This window comes from Pan paniscus, chromosome 10, assembly GCF_029289425.2.
Source record: "Pan paniscus chromosome 10, NHGRI_mPanPan1-v2.0_pri, whole genome shotgun sequence".
NCBI lineage: Eukaryota > Metazoa > Chordata > Mammalia > Primates > Hominidae > Pan > Pan paniscus.
Window position 1 is genome coordinate 65,855,014 of NC_073259.2, and position 14,314 is coordinate 65,869,327.

The 14,314-nt window shown below is 45.2% G+C and overlaps 1 protein-coding gene across 1 annotated transcript in view; it reads right to left on the reverse strand.

Annotated features, from left to right (window-relative positions):
• Positions 1 to 4,174, reverse strand: part of TSPAN11 (tetraspanin 11) — a 69,936-nt gene extending 65,762 nt beyond the window's left edge. The window contains exon 1 of the mRNA XM_034936095.3: positions 4,041 to 4,174. The gene's annotated coding sequence lies outside the window, so the exon portion shown is untranslated. The remainder of the gene's footprint in view (positions 1 to 4,040) is intronic.
• Positions 4,175 to 14,314: the final 10,140 nt, after the last annotated feature.

The following is a 14,314-nucleotide window of genomic DNA, read 5'->3' on the forward strand; positions in this document are numbered from 1 at the left end:
CTCAGGGAGAAAGGGAGTGCTTGACTGGCCTGGGGCCTACCCAGCCCGACGCCACAGACCCCCTGACTACTACCGGGGAGACCAGCATTAGACAAGGTCCCACAGTAGTCACCACCCTTCATGCCCCCTCCTTGCCATGAGACCTTTTTCAAACTCCTTCACTGTGGTCATCAGATACCTGGGCGCCCCGTACCCCTCTTCTGAGTTCAGCTTAGGCAGGCATCCATGCACCCTGCTACGAGTTGAGGTCATTTCCTCGATTTACAGATGAGGAAATTGAAGCTTAGCAAGGTCACATAACACACGAAAGGTCACACGGAGAGGAAGGGGCAGAGCCAGGATCTGTGCCTGAACCATCTGGCCCTAGAGTTGGGCTCTCTGGCCACCCTTGCTGCTGGCTGCCTCTGCCTGCCCTCTCTGCACACCTTTCCTTCTCGCAGCTCCAGCTGGGACTTGGGTGAGTGCCACTTAGTCTGCACTCAGCTGTTTTCTCATCCCTTCCTGGGAATGAGTTTAATGTCCTCAACAATGAGTGCTCAGAGGTCGGGGGCTGGGTCCTTAATGGATGTCTCATAGCCTGGAGGTTCAAAGCTCACAGCAGGCACTTGGAAAACACACATGTACAGTGTATATTTGCTGCCCCCTTCCCAACTCCCTCTACTCTGTGGAGTGCCATCTTGTGAGTATAATAAACCTATGAGCCCAGAAACCCACCAGAGTCAGCAAGAGCAGGGCATCTACACGAAGCAAGGGCAGTATCAATGGAATGAACAGAGGGTCCAGTTCTCTACTCCCGACCCTTCTCTCCACAGTCTCCGTCCTCAACAACCCACCTAAACCAACCAAACAGAACACTACCACCTCCTCTATCATGGGCACGGTCATTAATGCTCCCCCTATGGGGCTTAGAAAAGGGTGGTAAATCTAGATTCTGTGCCCCAAACCTGGGCATGGTGTTGGACACAGCAGCTGTGCTGCCACTTCCAAGTATATTTCTAGGAAAAGGCAGCACAAGAGACTATTTTACGTGGAGGAGAGCTTGGAAACCCCAGGAAACATGGCTGCTGTAAATACAGATCAGGGTCATCACATGTAAATATAGCCAGGTTTCATCACGTGGCTGTCGTCTACACTCAGTAATCACTCAGAGACCAGAGTTCCTCAGCACTGCCAACTACTCAAGAAAAACAATGCTGAGTGGACATCTACTGGGGGTGAGGCACATCTGGGCAAGTATGCCTGGGAACACCCCCAATAGAGGACGATAACAGACAGAGTCACCCTAGATAGGTAGCTCTCAAATATCTGCGCACAGCTTGTCCACCTTGCAGATGTTTCGTGTCCTCCGTCTGGTGCCTGTCTCAGATATAGATGGGTTAGAGTTCTCACGTAGCCCTTGTTGCTGTGTTGTAAGCAAAATCATTTCCATATTAACTCTGACCAAAATTCAGGAAATTAAACCAGTAGCATAAAAATAGCCATAGGATGAATTCCATGGCCAAGCAGAAATGGTTTGTGGAATAACCACTTTGTACGTCTGAATCCTGCCTATAATCCTCGTTGAGGGTCAAGTGCGGATTTCTTCCAGTTGCGGTACTATTATTTCTACTTGGAGTTGAAAAGACCCCTCTAAGTCTTCTGGTGCAACGGTTTTCTAGTTTTATTTTAGTGAGAGAGGCTTTTCTTCAAAGGAGATCCTATCTGAAAGCTGACATGTAACTTAGATTGACCCCGAGCTGCTGGTGTGAGGGACCTGGCGCCCTGCCAGTGGAGCCTGCTCTTCCCTTCCAGAGCTCCTGGGAGGACAATTTGAAAAACACACATGCACATCCCCTTACTAATTTATTCACTCACTCGTTCACAAACAATAATATCTCTTGAGCACCTACTGTGTTGCAGGTGGAGCCAGCAGGCAACGGCACAAAGGCAGTCCCGCTTTTGGTGAGCTCACATTGTAGTAGGATGTGGCAAAGCTAAGTTCAGACAGGTCGCAAGTGCTAGGAAGGAACAATGATGTGATCATGGCTGGGAGGTGGCTACTTTAGATGGGGGATCAGGAAAGGCCTCTCTGAGGAAGCAAAACACAGTTGAAAACAGAACGATAATCTGGAAAGATGCCCTGATTTGGACCAAAGAAGAAGCAGACCCAGAGAGGTGATGTGACCTTCCCCAGGCAGGGAGCTGAGCCGGGACCTGACCTGGGTTGCCGGCATCTCCCATCCAAGGATCTTTCCTTTTACAAACACTACTAAACAGCTATCACATACAAAGAAGTCTCAGTGACAGGTGACATCCGAGGGTGGACAAACCACCCAGCTACATCCTGGAATTCAGTGCCGTCTGTGCATGACTTTTGATGCCTCCCTCCTTCTTCAGCCCAGTCCAGCGTTGGCTCTGGGTCTGAAGGCACTGTAACCCAAGAGATAGAACTTGGTGGTGGACACCCCAGGCCTGTGACCTTGGCTGGGAAAGCTTCTTCATCTCCTATCTCCCTGGCTACAAACTGTGAAGGGTGCTCCTTACTGCTTCATTTGGCGGCATAAAAAGAAAAGCAAGTTGGTGGTTATAAATGTCCTGGGCTCATCTGAAGAAAGGCTCTCTGGAAAGTCAAGGTGCTCTAGGCAGACTTAAAGACATCAACGCCAGTTTTCCTCTTGTTCTGCAGCACTCACACAAGAACTATGGGGAATCACACAGGCCTGTACATATTTTACACACGAGTCCAAAGGTGGGTATAAAATTCCTGCTATGCTGAATATAGTGGGAAACAGCACACAAATGCCTCCCTCTGCTATCCACAAACCAAACCGCTCTGGGCCACCTAAGCCCTCGCCAGACCACCAACTTGGCCCCTGTAGGCCAGTAGTGCCCCTTACCCTAGGAGTCTTAACTACCATCAAAGCATTTCCAGGCATTAATTGGAGCCTCCAGTCCCTTGGGAGACAGATGGGGCCAGTGGTTATTAGTCCCATTTTGCACACAAAGCAACTGAGCCCCAGATGACCTATCTGTCCAGGGAACAATGCTACTGACACAGTGACAACCATTAAGTTCTGATTCAAACCTGTCTCCAGCCTCTAACTGCTGCTTTCCACTGCAATCCAGCTGCCCACAAATTGAACACAGACTATCCACTTTGGCCGAATACCACCCTCATTCTCTTCTTCACGCTCCCCCGCACACACCCTATGCCCCAGAGTGCACTTATGAGTTTTTCCAGAAGCTGCCTCTTCTCCTCACCCCCCACCCCCACGCTCACCTCACAATACTTGCCACGAACTGGAGACCTCTGGAACACTTATTCCTCCTGCACACAGCAGCTTAGACTCAAGTTAAGATGCTGTCCCGCCAAGCCCAACTGGGCTGCCTCCCTTTCATACTTTCCACCAATTCACACATGTGCACACTGCACATATGGCTGGTGAAAAGGATACACCCCAGAACCTTCCATGCCTTCTTTCCACACGGAGCCGGCCAACTGCACATGCAGGGAAGGGCACGAAAACACAGGTGACAGGGCCTACACAGCCATGTTGTCACAAATACACAGACGTGCCCAGAACACGAGGACATCCCTGCACAGGCAGACAGGCCCTCTAAAAGCAATGTGCACCCGATACAGCATTTTGGTGTAGCCATGAGAGGCAGCTACTCGAATTCAGGGTGGACAAAGAATGACATTTTCAAGAGGAACAGACATGCCCCGGGCACGCTGGACGGCACGAGGCCCTCAGAGGCCCAGAGCTCTCTCCCAAGGCACAAGTGCAGAAAGGCAGACTCATGCGCGTAGTTGTGGACACCGTGTTGCGTGTCCCATGCAGACACCAATACCTGCTCACATGCCCCGCGAGTGTCCCAGGCATTCCTGCCTCCTCCACTCCTCATCCCCAGCCGGCTTCCCTCTGCCCGCCCGGGGGAAGCTCGGGACAGTCTAGCTCGGGACTGCCGGCGGGGCGGGCAGCGGAGGTGGAGGCGCCTCTCCTGGACCCCCAGCCCCCTCCCGCGGCGCCCCCACTCCTCGGGCGCGCTTCTGCACTTACCCTGCCAGGGTCTCCGGACGCGGCGAAGGGAGCTGCGCCTAGAGAGACTGAGAGCGGCGGCTCCCGGGGCCGTCCAGCCGCCCACCGCCCGCAGCCAGCGCTCCTGCCTCCCAGCCCGGGAAGGTCAGCGTGCGGGCAGCCCGGCCCGCGCCCCTGCGCCCACGGAGGCTTCCTGCCGGCCCTCTCGTCCCCGCCTGCCCCGCGCTCCGCCGCGACGCCCCGGCGCCGGCTCTCCCAGCCCAGCCGGCAGGACGCGCCCAGGAGCCCCGCACGCGAGCTGCCGGCTCTTTGTTTGGGGGTTTGCCTCTCTGCGATTCAGAGCACGCGGAGGGAATTAAGTCAGAGTCCGAGGCAGCTGTGCGGTTGCCGGGGGGATCCCTAAGGGGGGCGGGGCAAAAGGACGGACTAGTAGGGCGGTGGAGCGGCTTTCAAACTCCCCGCGCTCCGCAGCTCCCCGCTTAGGTCCCCCTGCCCTTTACGTTTGTCGGCCCCTGGGAGAGGTTGGCCTTTGGGGGTTTCCAGGGACCCTAGGGACAAGCCTGTCTGATAAGAGAGAGGTTCTCCATCCCCCTTCCTCACCAGCCCCCATCACTGCCGTGTCCCTCTTCGAGTCCTGTGGAGCATCAGCTTTACATTTCCTGGGCCCCGGGGAGAATCAAGGTCTCTCTAATCTGAAGCAAAAAGGAATAACAGAGAGTAGAGCCCATCTGTTCCTGCTGAGTCCCTGTGAAGGTGCAAAGCTGGCCCTAACGGGACTGGCCCTAACAGTGGGGCATGGATTATCTATTTCCCAAAGTAACAAGGGCCTTGTGCTTATCCAACCGTGTTCTTTTGAAACTTAGCTGCAGTGAGGAAGATTACCCATTTACCAGGTTGCTAGATCAGGGAAGCCACTGGAGGCAGGGGACGCTGACAAAGCCACTGTACCGGGAGCACCAACGTTCTAAATACCCCAGCTGGCTGCTGAGAAGGGCTTCGCGGGGGTCCACACAGGAAGGAGATGATTCCAATAGTCCCGTGAGATGAAGACCTTAACTGGGGGATGAATGCGGAAGCTGCAGCAAAGGAGAGTCTACAGACTGTGTGGTGTAGGAGGAGCACACTGGGGCTGTAACATTGTGGAAGTCTGGAGGAAAACCTGGAGTGATGTGACTGAGTTTAGTGTGGAGCAAGTTGGATTGGAGAAGCAGGCCACCTTCTTCCAGGGGCAGATATCCAGCAAATGCAATTGGAAGGGTGATTCTGGAGTTCATAGGAGAGGCTGAGGCAAGGGATGTCAATTTTGGAATCATCTGGAAAGAAGTTGGGCCGACACAAGAGGTGGAGGGAGAGGGTAGAAAAGGTACAGAGAACAGGGCTGAAGACAGAATCTAGGTCTACCGAGAAGGAGCCCATGAAAGGAACGGAAACCATCAGGAGAAACCATAAGGGAAGGTCAGGACTGTGCGGGGTGTCAGGACTCAGGAGAAGAGGGAGGTTCAATGGGGGCCGGGGCCCGGGCTGCAGGGACACCACGGAGGAGGGCGCCCAAGAAAATAGGTTTAGATTTAGAAAGAAGGAGATCTCTGGGCTAGTTCAAGATAACTATTTGAGTGGTGGCTTATATAAACCAGGTTGCCACTCCTTGGGGCGGGGCATCTGTATCTCGGATCCAATTGATTGATGGGGAGATACAAAGGTTCACCTCTTTGCTTCCATTACGGAGGGCCCTGAAGGGCCACCCCAGCTCCATAGCTTCCCAAGGGATCCGCCGAGGCCTCTGTGGAAAGCAGCACAGTTAAAGTTCATTCTCTGCCGAATCCTGTTTCCCTCACTCTCTCAAGGTGTTGTTCCCAAGAGCACCTCCCAGGAGACCTCCCACATACCATCTCCATCTCTGTGCAGGGTCTGTTTCCTAGAAATCCAACCGGAGGTACAGGGACACTGAGAAGGGGCGCAGGAAACAAAACTTGGCCTCTAACGGAGCAGTTTAAACAGACAGGGATGGTTAGAAAGACTCAGAGAAGGTGGTGTGAAGGAAAGAGCCTGGGGAATGGGGAGCGAAGAGGAAGCTTATTCGTAGTAGAAGATGGATTTTCAAAAGCCAGTTTTTAAATTTGTTTATATTAATTAAAATTTGTTTATATTAATTAAAATTAAATGAAATAATCCAGCCCTTAAGTTGCATGTGGCACATCTCAAGTGCTCAGTAGCCACATGTGGCTAGTGGCTACCATATCAGACCACATAGGCCTAGAATTCTAATTCCTAGACTTTTTGATTTTGGCTTTCTTTTGTCCTTACCTTTTATGAAGGAATTGGCCTCTTCTACCAGCACTGCACCACTAACAAGATCCTAACCTATTCCATGTTATTTCACAAAACATACTTGAAGAAGGTGAGGGGGAAGAATGAGAATCCACCATCTATGAAAATGGAGATGGGAATTCAGCTTGGACTAGAAAAGGTATGAGGAAGATGAGATAGGGGTTGGAAATATTCCATTTTGATTCTTATTCTGTGGTTGTATGAGGAGGGAGGTTTCTCTGCCAGGTTGGGTACTCCAGAGATTGAATGGACGGTGCTGTGAGAATGAACAGGACAACTCCTGTTTGTACAGGCTCCCATTTTAGCAGCTTCCCATGAGCATGGAGCATTGGTTGAGTCACGAACACTAGGATGTGGTTAAGTATTTGGAAAAAAAATGGAAGGGGCTAAGTGAAATCCTCCAAAGGAGAGTTTTAATCCCAGATCTGGAGACCTGTGCCCCTGCTATGGTTTGGATATGGTTTGTTTGTCCCCTCCAAGTCTCATGTTGAAATTTACTCCCCAGTGTTGGAGGTGGGGCCTGGTGGGAGGTGTTCAAGTCAGGGGGTGGATCCCTCATAAATGGCTTGGTGCCATTCTTGCAAGAGTGAGTTCTTGCTGTTAGTTCCTGTGAGAACTAATTGTTGAAAAGAGCCTGGCACCTCCTCCACACTCTCTGCCACCTCTCCCAACTTGTGATCTGTATATGCGGCTCCCCTTCCCCCATGAGTAGAAGCTTCCTGAGGCCCTTGTCAGAAGCAGATGTTATCACCATGCTTCCTATACAGCCTGTAGAACCATGAGCCAAATAAACTCCTTTTCTTTATAAACTACCCAGCCTCAGATATTCCTTTATAGCAACACAAATTGACTAAGACAGCCCCATATTCAGGCCTGTAGCTCATCTTCTGTCCCCGGCGGGGTGCTGGCAGCTTCTGCTTTTAGGCCATGCTCTGGCACCATTTCCCTGCCTTTATATCTGATAGGGAGATCTGTCAATGGATGCAGTAGTAATGGAGTTTGTAGAGACTCCTTTAGAAATTTAGGAAAAAACCCCCAAAAAACCCAACTTAGACTTCCTTGTTTGTTATCTGAAATGACCTACATCTATTGCTACTTGGTGATATAGTGTAGCTCTTGTGAGACCCTGCTCCATGCCAGCACAGGGCCTGATAGCCTCTCTACCCAACAACAGTGTCCATATCCATTCCTAGAAATGGAGTCACAGAAAATACCATTTTTTGTTTTGTGGATGGCTTAACGGTAATTTTTTGTTTTGTGGTTAACTTAACGGTAACACACACACACACACACACACACACACACACACACACACACACGACAGTGAGGAGAATGTTCTGTTATTGTTGGCATCCCCCGGATATATGGCACGTTAATTTGGCATTCAGGTTGTACAGTAAACCCTCATAGGTCAGGAACTGTAAAACTTGCTTTTCTCCATCCTCCGAGCATAAGCTTGTCTTTCTTTTTCTTTTTTTTCTTTTTTTGAGATGGAGTCTCGCTCTGTTGCCCAGGCTGGAGTGCAGTGGCACGATCTCGGCTCACTGCAAGCTCCGCCTCCCGGGTTCACGCCATTCTCCTGCCTCAGCCTCCCGAGTAGCTGGGACCACAGGCACCTGCCACCACGGCTGGCTAATTCTTTGTATTTTTAGTAAAGATGGAATTTCACCGTGTTAGCCAGGATGGTCTCGATCTCCTGACCTCGTGATCTGCCCGCCTCGGCCTCCCAAAGTGCTGGGATTACAGGCATGAGCCACCGCGCTGGGCCAAGCTTGTCTTTCAAAACAATTTCTAGTCACTACCTAGGAGGATTGCAAGGAAATGAAGCTACTTCTGCCTCCCTGACATCCATGCTTGGTTAAGCTGCTGTCCTGATATGGCCCTAATGAGTACTCTTTGTATAAACTCCTGACTGAGCCATTCTGAGGAAGATCAGTTAGGTTCTTGGAGATATTAATAGAAAACATTCCCTTCAGGATACCCATCAGAGACAGCTAATCTGACTCAGCCTCCATCTTTAAAATGGGGAGAAACTCCTCCTAAGATTCTTTCTACTCTCTTAGAAAGTGGAAACTAGCCTTGGTTTTTTAATCCATGTGAAAAATAGAGCTAAAAAGCCTTTTGTTAGCGTCTGTCTTTCTTCTGGAAGGACTAGGGAATGACCAGATGTTAAATATTGATCAGTTAGGCTTAGCTTTAATTCAGCCTACATTTGGCTATGAACTTGATGACTGACCCTTCTGATTTTTGCAATAGTATCTGCTGCTTAATAGGTAAAGAAATGACTGCGGAATTGAACCTCACAGTCTCAGGTATAATTCCCATGAGAAAGATGTTACAAGCAGGAATTTTTCAACTGTTTTCAGGCATACTTCCAATCACACCAAGAACATTAGTTGCACTAATTAGTGCTTGAAATATTGATCTTCATTAGCAGTGTCAAAAGCATTGCTCAAATGTCCATGCTCTCTTGGCATTCTACATGAAGGAACTTACAGCTTGGTTCTTTCCCAGGAGAAAATTAGTGAGGGCAAAACAGAAAAACATATCTAGTGTACAGGAAACATAAGTAGAGACAGCTGAGCAAATATATAAATAACATACAAAATGATAATTATTTACAAATGGAATTTTTTTTTTTTTTTTTTTTTTTTTGCTACAGGTAGCACACTGCTAATCCTCTCTCATCTTCTCCAGGAAGCTTTCTAAAGCCTGCTTCTGTAAGGTTCTCTGGACCCAAAGTCACATACTGGGAAGGAAGAGAAGCCTTTGGATAAACATCATGAATTTTCCTGGAGCAACTGTTCTGTTTAAGATTTTATATAAGATTTTTTGGAAAGAAGGGAATAGGTTTTAAAAAAATATTTTCAAAAGTGTAACATCCATCTATGCTCATTTTAGACAATTTGGTCAGTATAAAATATTAAATAAGAACGTAAAAACCACTTGGACTCTTACCTATCATAAATAACCACTGTATTACTGGATTTTGGTGAATATCTTTTAATCGTTTGTGTTTGTGAGTATGTGTTTGTAATCAGATTTTTTTAAATTTGAGGCTATATTCTAGTCAGCTTTTTATGTCAATGGATTTAAGAATATGTTACATCACTTTAAATGTAATATATGGATATACCACAATTTATTTAACTAATACCCTATTAATGAATATTTAAGATGTTTTCTTTTCTTTTTTTTTTTGAGACAAAGTCTCACTCTGTTGCCCAGGCTGGAGTGCAGTGGCGTGATCTGGGCTCACTGCAACCTCCACCTCGTGAGTTCAAGTTGATTCTCCTGCTCAGCCTCCCGAGTAGCTGGGATTACAGACACGCACCACCATGCCCAGCTAATTTTTGTATTTTTAGTAGAGACAGGGTTTCACCATATTGGCCAGGCTGAGCTTGAACTCCTGACCTCAGAAGATCTGCCCACCTAGGCCTCCCAAAGTGCTGGGATTACAGGCGTGAGCCACACTTCCAGCCAGGATGTTTTCAATTAAAAAAGATTTTTGATGATGTTGTTATGAAACATTCTTTAATATATATACTTGCCTACTTATTCAATTATTTCTTTATGGCAAATTCCTACAAAATGAGTCACAGAAAGTATTTCTTTTGGTAGCTGAACACACACACACGCTCGTATAGATATATTCACACATACACATACATACATGTATACATACATACGTATGTATGTGTATATATAGACCTATTCACATGTACACACATATATACATACATATGTATGTGCACATATATATATATATATATATATACATAACAAGTCAAAAATGTTTTAAACTTAAATATGGTTGTTACTTCTTGAGAAGAGACTGGGATTGGGGATGCAGTCAGGGGAATTTGACCAAACCTATAATCTTTTAGTTTTTTCACAGGGAGAAAATATATGTATAACTTAAAATTAGTTAAAATTAAGGGTAACAATAACCAAAAATGGACAAGATAAAGTAGTTATCAAGTGGCAATCACACATCATTGCAAATAAAATGATCTGCTTCCTTTTGCTGAAAATACTTAACGGTAACTACTGGAAGAATAGAAATAGGATATGTAAATGTTAAACTGCTGAAAGAAAAAAAAAGGAACCAGGACACCTAAAACCTTGATTAATCCAACAAAAGTAAGAAATGAAAAAATTAAAAGAAACAACAAGAAAGCACAGTAACTAAAAAGTACAAGCATGTGGACAAATATGTCCAAATATGCCAATATTTAGAATTAATATGATTTGGTTAATGTGTCTATTAAAAGATGGCAACTCTCTGGATAACAAAACCAAATGCAATTATACGTTACTTAAAAGGGACACACATGAAAAAATGACACAAAGTTTCAAAATAAAGGAGTGGAAAAGATATATTAACTAAGGAAATGCTGGCACCAAGAAGTAGATATGCCAATATTAATATAAGATAAAATGAATCCAAAGCCCAAAGAACTAATGGTCACAGAAGACTATTTATTTATTTCTTTATTTAGAGATGGGGTCTTGCTCTGTCACCCAGGCTGGAGTGCAGTGGCATGATCTTGGCTCACTGCAATCTCCATCTCCCAGGTTCAAGCAATTCTCCTGCCTCAGCCTCCCAAGTAGCTGGGATTACAGGTGTATGCCACCATGCCCAGCTAATTTTGTATTTTTAGTAGAGACGGGGTTTCTCCATGTTGGCCAGGCTGGCCTCGAACTCCTGACCTCAAGTGATCTGCCCGCCTTGGCCTCCCAAAGTGCTGGGACTACAGGCGTGAGCCACTGTGCCTGGCCAAAGAAGACTTTTTTTGATTTTGTTCGTGTCCACCCATGAACCTTTGTGCATAGCTCCAAAATGTATAAAATAAAAATGATAGGACAAGTAGACAAAAAATAACCAAGGATTGAGAGGTGCACTTTCCAATATAGTAGCCACTAGCCACACAGTATAGCCAATAGTCACTAGGTTATTTAATACTTCAAATATGGCTAATCCAAGTTGAAATGTGCTATAAAGTGTAAAACATACATTGGATTTCAAAGACTTGGTATGAAAAAATAAAATAAAATAGCTCGAATATTTTAAATATTGATTATATTTTGAAAATATCATACTTTAGATATGAGTTAAATAAAATCTATTAAAATTATGAGAACTTATGAACACAAAGAAGGAAACAACAGACACTAGGGTCTTCTTGAGGGTGGAGGTTGGGAGGAGGGAGAAGAGGAGAAAAGATAAATATTGGGTACTGAGCTTAATTCCTGGGTGATGAAATGATCTGTATGACAAACCTCTGTGACATGAGTTTATATATGTAACACACCTTCACATGTACCCTCAAACCTACAATAAAAGTTAAAAAAGATTGCAACCTAAAATAAATGGATAAATAAAATCTGTTAAAATTAATCTCATCAGTTTATTTTTGCTTATTTTAAAGTGGTGACTAGAAAATTTAAAATAACATACGCGTTTCTCATTGTATTTTTATTGGACAGCACTGAAGAGGATTTAAATGAACACAAATAACAAATATGGTATAATAATTATAGAAAAGAAACATTTTGACTTATCAGATTTTATGTTGTTTTCAGTCATGCAATATTTATAAATTGATCAATCACCTGACCATAGGAAGATCTCAAAAACATGTGAAAACTAGTTTTGGCAGAGGCTGTGATATCCAAATACAATGCTTTTCCCAACTCAAATGGAAATCATTATTGCCTATACCAATTTCTGTTGCCCTTCCCAGTGATTATGGGGAGGTGTCTATGCAGGTGGGGTCTGCAGATAGCATGACCTGGATGGCAGGGATTCTCTATCCCTCTCAGGAGTCCATGGCACCAGAGGTCCTACTCTGCCTGTTGGCCCCAGCTCACAAGATTTATTGAGTCAGAACTCCCCTTTCAGAGCGCAGTGACAACAGCTTGAACCTAGGAGGAAATGCTTTATCTACAAATTTGCTCCATGTAAATGGAGGCCTGAAGGGGACAGGCCTGACTGGCTCAGCTGTTCTGAAGTATTCACCTGATGACATTGAGATCCCAGGCTCTCTTCCCCACATGGATCTCATCACTCTTAACTTGGGGTGCTCTGGAACTGTTCTTGCCTTGTGTAGTCCCTCCTACTCATTTTGGCTTGGTGGTTTTTTTTTTTTCTTACCTTCTCTTGTTTTTGTTTTTAATCAATTCAGTCCTATCTTTCTAAAAAAATCATACTTCAATATTTCTAGTCTGCAGGTAGCATTCTTCCTTGATTTCCAGCCACATTATAAATCTATTTTTTCAAAATATAATTTCTGTTATTTCATGGTACTTTGTGTAGGTGAAGATGTAGAAGATGGTACGCACTCTGACCTCCTGATCCATCATGATATAAGTTTTTGTATATTTATCTCATAACCAGTCACCTTACTAAAGACACTTTTCATATTAAAGTAAACACTATGTATCATTACAAAGAATTCATGCAAAATATTTTCCAGTGACATAAGAACTCAAATAAATTATGTTCTTGTGTCATAGAACACAAGGTTGTGGAGGGTTGCTATACTGCAGATTCTTCTTGTTACTAGGGATACTTTGAGGACAAAATTTTGGAAGCGTGATTAAAAAAAAGGATTTTGACTGCCTTGAATTAGCATCTCAATCACTCTTTCTCTCTCCCTCTCCCTCTCTTTCTCTCTATCTCCCCACCACCCAACCCTTTCTTTCTTCCTTTTTCCTGGTTGCCCTCAACTACAGACAAAACCTACTTTATGGTCGTGCAATCTGTGCAGTTACACAAGGACCCACACTTTGATGGGCCTAGCACTTCATTAAATGCTCTACTGTTGCTATCTTGAAATTCTCAATAATTTTTGAAAAAGAGTCTCCATGTTTTCATTTTGTACTAGTCCTTGGTATTTCTGCAAAACACCTAGCTAGTGTTATACATTTTCTACCCAAGTTAAAAGAGTATAGCTTGTGGCATTTTGCTGAGCCCAAAGCAAAAATACATCATGTGTATCTTGGGAAAATTCTTACCTTTACTTTAGGATTGGTGACAGTGGTGGGAGGTTTGAATTTGGGGGAAGGATTAGGACCAGAGCCACATCCATTAGGACTCTTTTGTGAGCTGGCTTCACCTTCACCTCTTGATGCTCTTATTCATGCTTTCCTCTCCAGTCCATATCACAGCTTGCAGCTCAGTACACACAATTTGTCCTTTCTTCCACACATTTGCCCAAGTGCTTTCCATTGCTCTCAGTGCCCTTTCCCACCCTGTCTGCTTGGTGAATTCCTATTTAATCTTCACATTTTGCTTTAGTTATCACCTCCTTTAGGAAGCCCTCTCTGGCCTCTCTAGGCAGAGTTAAGTGACTTGTTTTTATCTCAAATCTCTAAGAAGAACTTAATATGGAACAGAATTTTTTTTATATACTTCTTTTCCACTAGAACCACTAGAGTGATGATTCCCAACTTTTGTTGTGTGTGTGTGCATACATCACAGCATTAAAATACTAAAACACACTAAACAAGTCAGGAATCATTACAATGCAATTACTACTGCAGTATAAATGATTTTCAAAGCAACTATAAAAGCACCCAACTATTGCCACACTATCATTTGATCTCCCTTTAATACTGGTTTTCTGTTCTGTTACATTTTTTTATGTTCCAATAAACACCAAGTTGGCCAGATTTTACATTTCTCACCTCACATCATAGCCAGCTTACCCCACGCTCCATTGTGATATGACGTTTTGGGGTCCGTGCTCCATTTGACAGGCATTGCTAGCATGTATATCCCATTAGAATGAAAATATATGTTAGATGTTAATTGAAATTTGGCAGCCCACCATGACCACCAGGATCAGTTACACAGATTGTTGACTGCACCAGGGTGCTCAGTTGAGGGGAAAAAGGGGGACCAATGGTCAGTTTAATGTGCTCACCTGGCTGTGTGCACCCTGGACTGCATCTGTCCCAAA